This window comes from Canis lupus, chromosome 11 (assembly GCF_003254725.2).
Source record: "Canis lupus dingo isolate Sandy chromosome 11, ASM325472v2, whole genome shotgun sequence".
Lineage (NCBI taxonomy): Eukaryota > Metazoa > Chordata > Mammalia > Carnivora > Canidae > Canis > Canis lupus.
In genome coordinates this window covers 59,932,272-59,941,866 of record NC_064253.1, presented here as the reverse complement: position 1 = coordinate 59,941,866, position 9,595 = coordinate 59,932,272, and the positions used below count along the sequence as shown (strand labels likewise).

General features: G+C 36.5%; 1 non-coding gene across 1 annotated transcript; it reads right to left on the bottom strand.

The window, feature by feature from the left end:
- Window positions 1–9,189: 9,189 nt before the first annotated feature.
- On the bottom strand, window positions 9,190–9,296 carry LOC112650635 (U6 spliceosomal RNA). The gene has a single exon (XR_003130328.1). It is a non-coding gene; the product is annotated as a U6 spliceosomal RNA (small nuclear RNA).
- Window positions 9,297–9,595: the final 299 nt, after the last annotated feature.

Genomic DNA, 9,595 nt, shown 5'->3' with positions numbered 1-9,595 from the left:
AACCTTAATAGCCCCTTTAATGGTTATATTTCCAATATAGTCTCATTATGAAGTACTGGGGGTTAGGACTTCAACATCAATTTTGAGGAATATAATTTGGCCCATAACAAATGCTAAGCATAAGACCACTGAGAGCAGTGTCCAGTAAACTAAGTCCTAAGAAGGACATAGCTGCTCTTACCTCTCCTCTTCTCTCTTTTTTTTCTAATTGAATAAATATGTGACAGATGGAGCTACAATAGACTTCATATGATCTTTAAATAAAAGCTAAGTGAATCAAGGATGTCAGAACCTGTATTGTGGAGTCCAGAATTAATACCACTAGCCATCTACATCCAGACTTCTTGTTACGTGAAAATAATAAACCCTAATTCATTTAAGCCTTTTAAACCAAGTGTTTTATTCCTTGTTGTCAGATAGAATCCAGTGTAATATATTTTCTATGTTAGAGATTTCATAAATCTCAATTTTTAAATTTTAATTATTAGCATGAATGAAGATACTGTGTCTGTTTCAGACAGAGTCCCAGCAGGAAACAGAAATGAACTCAAATGTTACAAATGAAGAGACTTTAACAAAAAGAGTGAACATATACTGAATAGGGCTAAAAAAATAAAAATAAAAAATGGCACCCAGAGACCAGAAGCAGTTTATATTCCCAATAACTCTGAATTATCACTATTAAATGATTACCACTCTGAAAATCAAATAGACAATTATCACTCTAAAAATTGAATGTTATTCTTAAAATTGAATAGACAAGGAAAATGAATTTAGTTATCTCATCCCATTGAAAGCTAAAACTATGGAGGAAGGCCTGGTGGTAAAACTTATTGACACAGAGGGTCACAGCTACACCAGGAACATGGCAAGGAAATAGAAAAGAAGTGAAGAAATACTGCAGTTTTTGTCTTCCTGCCTTCAGATCGCCTGCCTCTGTTCCAGTATCCAAATCCAACTGGAAAACTTTTGGCAGTGGAGCCTACTAGGTGGAGTCCATTTATGTCTGCCTCCTAGGGAAAGTGCAGGGCAGAGAAAGACAGAGAATTAATCTTGGAGAAGCATAGGGGAAATGAAAAATAATCAGCAGTGTCCTAGAAAACTTTAGCCTCATTTTGACCATTTTTCATTTCAGTTACTCTTTGACATACTACAAGTCAGTAGCTCTTCTCTAATATCAGATATCCACCCTTTAACTTGAAATGTGCAAACCGATATATTAAATTAATCTATCCTTGGGAAATGAGATTCGACTAAAAGCATATGAGTGAAATATCTGTGATCATGCAAATTGAGAAACCATAGCTTGTAATCAGTTGTCATCCATCCATATTAAAAAAATAAATCCATAGCTACATACTATAGGTACACCTTGGTTTTAATCCAGTAATGATGAAAAAATGCTGCTTAAAAGCAATTAGACTCTCTTTGGGAGAGAGTCTCAGTTTCTTTATCTGTAAAATTAATGGAAGCAATCTCATCTATATTACAGGATTCTAAGAATAAGACAAAATAGCAGTCATAAAATATATTTTTTAGACTAGAAACTGATAAACATTTTTATAATGGAAATGATAATTTGGTTAGAGGAAAATTTTTAAGTTGATGATAGCCAGAGGTTATTAAACACTTCTGATGTGTGAGACATGGTATTTTTCCTTTCTGTGATCTTTTTTTCCTTCCCTCTTTCTTTTTCTCCTTTCTTTCCTGTCTGCCTGTTTGCTCTCTTTGTTTCGTCTTTTGCTGCTTTCAACAGGCATTTCCTGGCTTTGTGGTAGTTGCTGGGAATACAAACAGTTATGGTGTTATAGGTAGAAGCACATAACCTAAGCCAAGTTCAAAAAGCGTTCTTGAAAGATATGGAAAATGTTCTGAAATTTGAAGATCATGCAGAAGCTAGCTGTGGGAAGAAGTGGGAGAGGTTCATAGGGCACAGGCAGAGACACTGAGGGCAGAGCACATTATGCTTAAAAATACTGCAGATTTCTAGGCTTGGCAGGAAAATATAGGATAGAGTGTAGAGGAATGTAGGTCATATGAATCCCTCCATTCAAGAGTGTGGATTTAAAACTAAAAGTATTAGAGTCACTATGTAAGTTATTATTCGAACTAGGAGACTTTTGAGAGTGACAGTAGGTGTTATTAATTACCCTGAGACAAAAGTTATAAACTGAGAATGGGCAAACCCGGATTTGTGGTTACTTTAAGTATTAGAGATTCAACGAAGGGCTTTAAGAAGCGATAGGTTTACCCCTGGAGGTAAACCAGTGTGGACCCTATTAGAATAACCAATGAGACAGATTCCGAGACACTGGACCAAACCAGCGGGACTTGAAAACAAGGCAGCAGGGTTGAGTACAAGGAGGTAGCTTTGAAAAAACAGACGTGAGTGGTGTTAACAGGACTATACTTGGAGGTTGAGGATGAAGCAAAAATATCTACTAGTCATTTCTGCAAGATAGCCATCTCATTCCTCATCTGTAATAATGTTTGATAGCCATATCCACTACAAGTAGAAAGATTTTTTAATAATTTATTTTTTAAAGTAATCCCTATGCCCAAGTGGGGCTTGAACTCATAAACTCTGAGATCAAGAATCACATTTGCTGCCACCTGAGCCAGCCAGGTGCCCCAGATTTTAAAATTATTAATTAGATCTCTGCCTTGCTTAAAATCCCAAAGGACTTTCCCTTGCTTTTAGAATAAATGCAGACTCTATACAGCCCAAAGTCTCTGCAAACACTCCAACTTCCTTTCAGCTTTGTTTTTTTTTTAATAAATTTATTTTTTATTGGTGTTCAATTTGTTAACATACAGAATGACACCCAGTGCTCATCCCGTCAAGTGCCCACCTCAGTGCCCGCCACCCAGTCACCCCCGCCCCCCGCCCACCTCCCCTTCCACCACCCCTAGTTCACTTCCCAGAGTTAGGAGTCTTTCATGTTCTGTCTCCCTTTCTGATATTTCCCACTTATTTTTTCTCCTTTCCCCTTTATTACCTTTCACTATTTTTTATATTCCCCAAATGAATGAGACCATATAATGTTTGTCCTTCTCCGATTGACTTATTTCACTCAGCATAATACCCTCCAGTTCCATCCACGTTGAAGCAAATGGTGGGTATTTGTCGTTTCTAATAGCTGAGGAATATTCCATTGTATACATATTTGCTCTCCTCCTTGCCTTGATGCCCTTCCATGGTCTTTTCGTGGGGTGGTTCATTCATTGCTTCAGATCTCCATCGTGTGAGTCTCTGGAGGTGATATTAAGAGATGTTCATCAATGGTCAATGTGCCCTGGCCTTCCCCGACACTAGGATTTTTTCAATGAGGAACACAAGTGGGTGGAAATTGAGGTCAGCAAATTCAGAGAAGTTGATAAGTCGATGGTGCATCATCTTTTCCCTTATAGCATCAGAGTGATCTTTAAAATTTAAGGAACAAATATCTCCAGAGTCCTTCTCTTGCAATTATTTCAATTGCACAAATACAGTTTCTGATTCAAATACTATAAATACCTTAACAGAATCATGCCACTGTATTATCAAATTGTAGGTAATTAAATAATTGGCTCATTTATTCAACACATGTTTACTGAGCATTTCATGTGCACAGCATATATTACTAAGTAATGGAAGAGGTACAGAGGAACATAGACACAGTCTCTCCTCTCAGGATTTTCTGATCTAATTTGAAAGACAAAACACACACAGGCCAAATTTAAATATATACTTGATAACAAAATAGGAGGCTTCCAAGAATACATGCAGATACTTCACTTAAATCAGTTATTTTCATTTTTCCCAACACTGTATCTAACAGAACATGAAACACTGAATTGAAGCTCCTATATATTCAATTCTTTAGCTTGTCTTTTAGGTGGCCACACTTACAGGGCAATTAATGAACAAAAAGAAAGTGAGGAAAAGAAAAAAGTCAATTCATGAGTCTTTTTTTTTTTCTCATTTATTCAAGGATCTACTGTCTTGGGGAGGGGACTGGATGTTGAGAGCTCAGGGAGGATAATATAGATATTTAGCCTGCCCTGAAGGATTCAGAGTCTGGTAGGGATAGACTCATAAGCTGTAGTGTTCCAAGGCTGTTCTATGTATTATGATGAAGATCAGAAAGTGATATGGTGTGACAATAAAGTATGTGGATGTTTTGGATTCAGACTGCCAGAGTTTGTATCTTAGCACTAACACTCACTACCTACCTGTGTGACATAGGGCAAAATTCTAATCCCTATGAATTTCCATTTTCTCACCTGAAAAACGAAAATAACAATAGACCTTCCTAGGGTTATTATAGCTACTAAATGAATTATACATGCTGGCAATAATAGGAAATATTCTCATTAGCTGTTCTTTCTGCAGTCATCAGGACAGTTTTTTCTCAAGAAGTTATCTCTGGGGACGCCTGGGTGACTCAGTGGTTGAGTGTCTGCCTTTGGCTCAGGTTGTGATCCTGGGGTCCTGGGATTGAGTCCCACATTGGGGTCCCCTCAGGGAGTCTGCTTCTCCCTCTGCCTATGTCTTTGACTCTCTCTCTGTGTCTCTCATGAATAAATAAAAAAAATCTTTTTTTAAAAAAGTTATCTCTGTCTGAGATGACTCAAGAAAGAGTAATGAGTACTATTTTCAGGGTTGGGAGAACATTCTGGATAGAGAGAGTATTGTGAAGGAAGAATCACCATGAAACAGATACTCAGGGCAAAGTAAACCCTTTGATTGGCATAGATCTCTGCCCCTCTCGTTATTGGAGGAAGGTAAGATTAGAAGACAGAGGCCAGATAATGTTTAGCCCCGTGTGGCATGTAAAGAGGTTTGAACTTGATCCAGATTACAGTGTACAAATAGGGACTTTTGATTAGAGAAGTCACATAGTCAAAGTAGACTTGGACAAACTGTAGACATACACTGGGACAAGGAGAAATTGGCAGAAAAATAGTTGAAAGACAGTTTTAATAGTTCTGGTAATAGATGGTAATGGCCCAGAGATTGTGGCTGTGGGGATGGAGAAAAAGGTATGATTCTGAGAGATTCTAGAAGGTAAAATATATAGGGCTTAGTGATTTATTAAGTTTGTGGAGTGATTAAGGAGAAAGTCTAGGCAGTCTCACCCAAATGTCTACAAAATGAAAAAAACAAAAACAACAAAACAAAACAAAACAAAAAAACATGTTCTTCCAGATAAGTTAAGTGATGACTATTCCAATAGGTACTGCAATTTGTTTTCACCATACTTACCCTTGGGTGAATAACAGTTTCTCTTGCTGATCAAGTGCTTACTTGATTGAGGATAGGCAAGTACATTATTGACTGTTCAACGGCCATACTTAATTCTGTGCTTAACCATTCATGAAAACTAGTCCTTTTGCTACAAAGATCAAATAAATTTCAATTATCAATTACAATACAGAAAGAACTAGTTGAAGAAATCGGTGACTCAACAATGAACTTTGAATTTTTCAAGATTCTTTTTTTTTTTTTAATTTTTTTTATTTATTTATGATAGTCACAGAGAGAGAGAGAGAGAGGCAGAGACACAGGCAGAGGGAGAAGCAGGCTCCATGCACCGGGAGCCCGATGTGGGACTCGATCCCGGGTCTCCAGGATCGCGCCCTGGGCCAAAGGCAGGCGCCAAACCGCTGCGCCACCCAGGGATCCCTGAACTTTGAATTTTTTTCTAATAACATCCTCTCAAAGATTTAAAGGCTTATTCACTAATGGATTGCATTCCCAATGCAACCAGTATTTTGAAATCTAATCAGGTAATTTCATTAATTGTTTTTTTTTAATTTCATTAATTGTATAGTGGAAAGGTTCTTAGTCTGTGGTTTATAGTTGTATTCATTTTGATACAGACTACAAAAAAATGGTATTTTTAGCTTTTTATGGCTTTGGAAACCTTAACTTAATCCTGGGAAGGCCTAAAATGGAAGAAGTAGTTTGTGATTATAGATTGGAGAATTTTGAATTTACTTGGGCTAGTCTTCTACTCATTTGTTCTGCTGGTTGGAAGGCTTCTCACTAATGCATTCACTCATCCAAGGAGACAATCATCTAGAGTCAGTGGGCATTCTGTTTTAGTTTAGGAATGGAGGATGAGTGGCAGCCTCCCTTTATATGAGGTATTATGAGATAGAATGAAATGTTATTCTCTTTGAAAGTGCATTTTATTTTTGTTCTATTTGCTAAATATGATCTACACAGCTTAAACTTTTTTATTTGTGCATGTGATTATTGGATGTTATTAAGTGAAGGCATGCATTACTTAAGCAGGATATTATATGCCAGGATGCCAGGACTGGCCAAATGCATCTGGAATTTACCTTATACTAGTTAACAATGATCAAAAGCTTAAAATTACCACCAAAAAATGTCAGATATCTGATAGTATTATAGAAAGAAAACCCAAACTTTTTTGTTTCAGACTTTCTTTAGAGCAGCATAATTACTTACTATGAGATGTGATATGTTGTAGGAATCAGTAGGTAATTAAAGAGGAATTATGAAATATTCAAGAGTTTATTATACCCAAGTTTTGGGGAAATGTTTACTTCTTTGAACTGAACTTAAGCTTCTGCAGTTTACTCCAATTCTTTTTTTTGCTTTGTTTTAATTTCTTTTTTTTTTTTAATTTATTATAGTCACACAAAGAGATAAGAAGAGAGGCAGAGAGAGAAGCAGGCTCCATGCACCGGGAGCCCGACGCGGGACTCGATCCCGGGTCCCCGGGATGGCGCCCTGGGCCAAAGGCAGGCGCCAAACCACTGCGCCACCCAGGGATCCCAGTTTACTCCAATTCCATTTTATACTCCAAACAAATGATTGAAGAAAAATATCTAAAATGTCAATCCAAATTTTATGTATTTCAGAAATTTAAAAATGTTAGAGTTTAGAGGTGCCCGGGTAGATCAATTGGTGGAGACCCAACTCATGATTTTGGCTCAGGTTGTGGTCTCAGGGTCATGGGCCAGCCCAGCATTGGGCTCCATGCTTAGTGAGGAGTCTGCTTGAGGTTCCCTCTCTATCCCTTTGCCTCTCACTCTGCTCATGTTCACTCGTGCTTGCTGTCTCTCTAAAATAAATATATAAAATCTTTAAAAAGATATGATAGAGTTTGGATTTGAATCAGTTTTTTTCTGCTTAAATTTTAGTCTTTTTCTACAAGAATAACCATAAATAATCATTAGGATATGTAGTAAGCTATATCTCCCATGGCTACCTAGATTGTCCCATTTTGCAAAAGTGACAAAAATACCATCAAATCCAATCAATTATTTTTGTGTGTGTTATATACTTTCTCCGATGGATCATTTAATTCTTTGAATCATAAACAAAGACTTCTGATCTGTTTTATGTATTCTCACTCTGGGATTGTACTCCTCTATAAAATGCCAATACAGCTCACTCAGAAGGGTACCCAAAGTACAGCTTTTAGTCTATGAAAGCCTCTTAAATGATAAGGGACAAGAAAAGCATTATAAATAATAGTTCAGAAGAAAAACAACATACTAAAGTGAACAAAGAATAAGAGTTTATAGATATATGTGAGATAAAGCCTTGCTAAACAGAGAAATTGCATTATACATTATATAATAATCTCCAGTGTTATGGTATAGGTGAAAATTAGATGTTAATGATAATTTTTGGTAAGGCACTTCATTATATGCTATATAATGAACAAATTTTGATTCATATTTATGGTTATAGAGGTAGAGAAGGAATGAAACAGAATTGCTTCAGCTCCTAATAGTTTATAGCTGTTGAATATTTTATTTATTTTTTTAATTTAAATTTTGTTAGTTAACAGTGCAATATTGGTTTCTGGAGTAAAATTCAGTGATTCATCACTTACATACAACACCAGGTGCTCATCACAAGTGCCCTCTTTAATTGTAACTTGCCACAGCTGACCATGCAACCTTTGCTGAAACTATATCCGGGGTCTATGATGCTGTCTCTGTCAATTTTTTATGTGGATTTGTATTCACTAGCAGTTCGAATCTAGACTAAAGACCTCCCAGAACTTATTCAATGCTTGACTATGTCCTGAGACTTTGTCTGGTTCTCTTCCAACTTAAGCTATGTGCTCACCCTGCAACTGTATATACCCACAAGCTCAGGAGGTGATGAAGGCCCTCTCCTTTGGATAAAGGTGAGGGAAGTACCAGCTTTGGGGGAAAGGGTGAATGAACATCCAAATTCCCTATTTTATGGACTCCAACATATGGTAGGTCCTCCATAAGTGGTGGTGATTATTATCAGCATTAATGTTTCATTCAGTATATGTTATTTATAATTTGGGGTAAATAATTTAAATGATAACTCCTTAAGATATTGTAATAGAGAAATATATAAACAAGGTGAACTCACACTTAAGACTCTAATGCTCAAAAATCAGTCTTCTATAAAATGCTGGAACAGGACTTGTTTTTGCTGGCTGTTTAACATAAAATAGATCTAATATGTAAAAATTTATTTCCCTGGGCTTGGCTAGTATTTGCATTGTAATTCTGGAAAATATTTTATTTATTTGCTTTTAAAATATTTTATTTATTTATTCATGAGAGACAGAGAGAGAAACAGAGAGAGAAGCAGAGACATAGGCAGAGGGAAAAGCAGGCCCCCCACAGGAAGCCCAATGCAGAACTCAGTCCCTGGACCTGGGATCATACCTGAGTCAAAAGTAGATGCTCAATGCTGAGCCACCCACGTGTTCCTGGCAAACATTTTATACATCAGTTGGCCAAGACTTATTTCTTTGTATGTGCTTTATTCTCTTTTCATCTTGTTTTCTAAAGTGATTGATTGACTGATTGATTGATTGATTGATTGATTGAGATAGAAAGAGAGAGAATGCATGAGCAAGGGGGAGGTGCAGAGCGAGAGAGAGAAAGAAGCAGACTCCCCATAGAGCAGGGAGCTCAGATCCGGGGCTTGATCCCAGGACCCTGGGATCATGACCTGAGCCAAAGACAGACACAACAGACTGAGCCACCTAGGTGTTCCTATTTCTTTTCATCTTTATGAATATAATAGTGATCTGTGTAACATATCTGTCACCCCATTTTTATCCCAGGACTGGCTTAGATGATTTGCTTAGGTAACAGTTGCCCCCTTTATTCTAAACTGGTCCAAATATTCTTTCCTAAAGCTGCCTTCTTTTTTTTTTTTTTTTTTTTTTAAATATGGAACGCTTCACGAATTTGCGTGTCATCCTTGCGCAGGGGCCATGCTAATCTTCTCTGTATCATTCCAATTTTAGTATATGTGCTACTGAAGCGAGCACCTAAAGCTGCCTTCTTAACCGAAGAGAAATCTTCTTAATTCATTTAACTGTAATATGTATATATTATATACATATTACATATATTTCTGGATATATATGGATATATGTAATACATATGGGTATATGTAATATGTGTACATATGTAATATATGTAATATCCATATATATTGTGGATATTTATATCCTTATAGAACTTAGAATCTACTGAAGGTAGATTATTTAATCAATTTATCTTTATGCAATTAAATAACTATATAAACTAATGTAAAAATTTAAAAGATGTGATAAAATATGTGAAG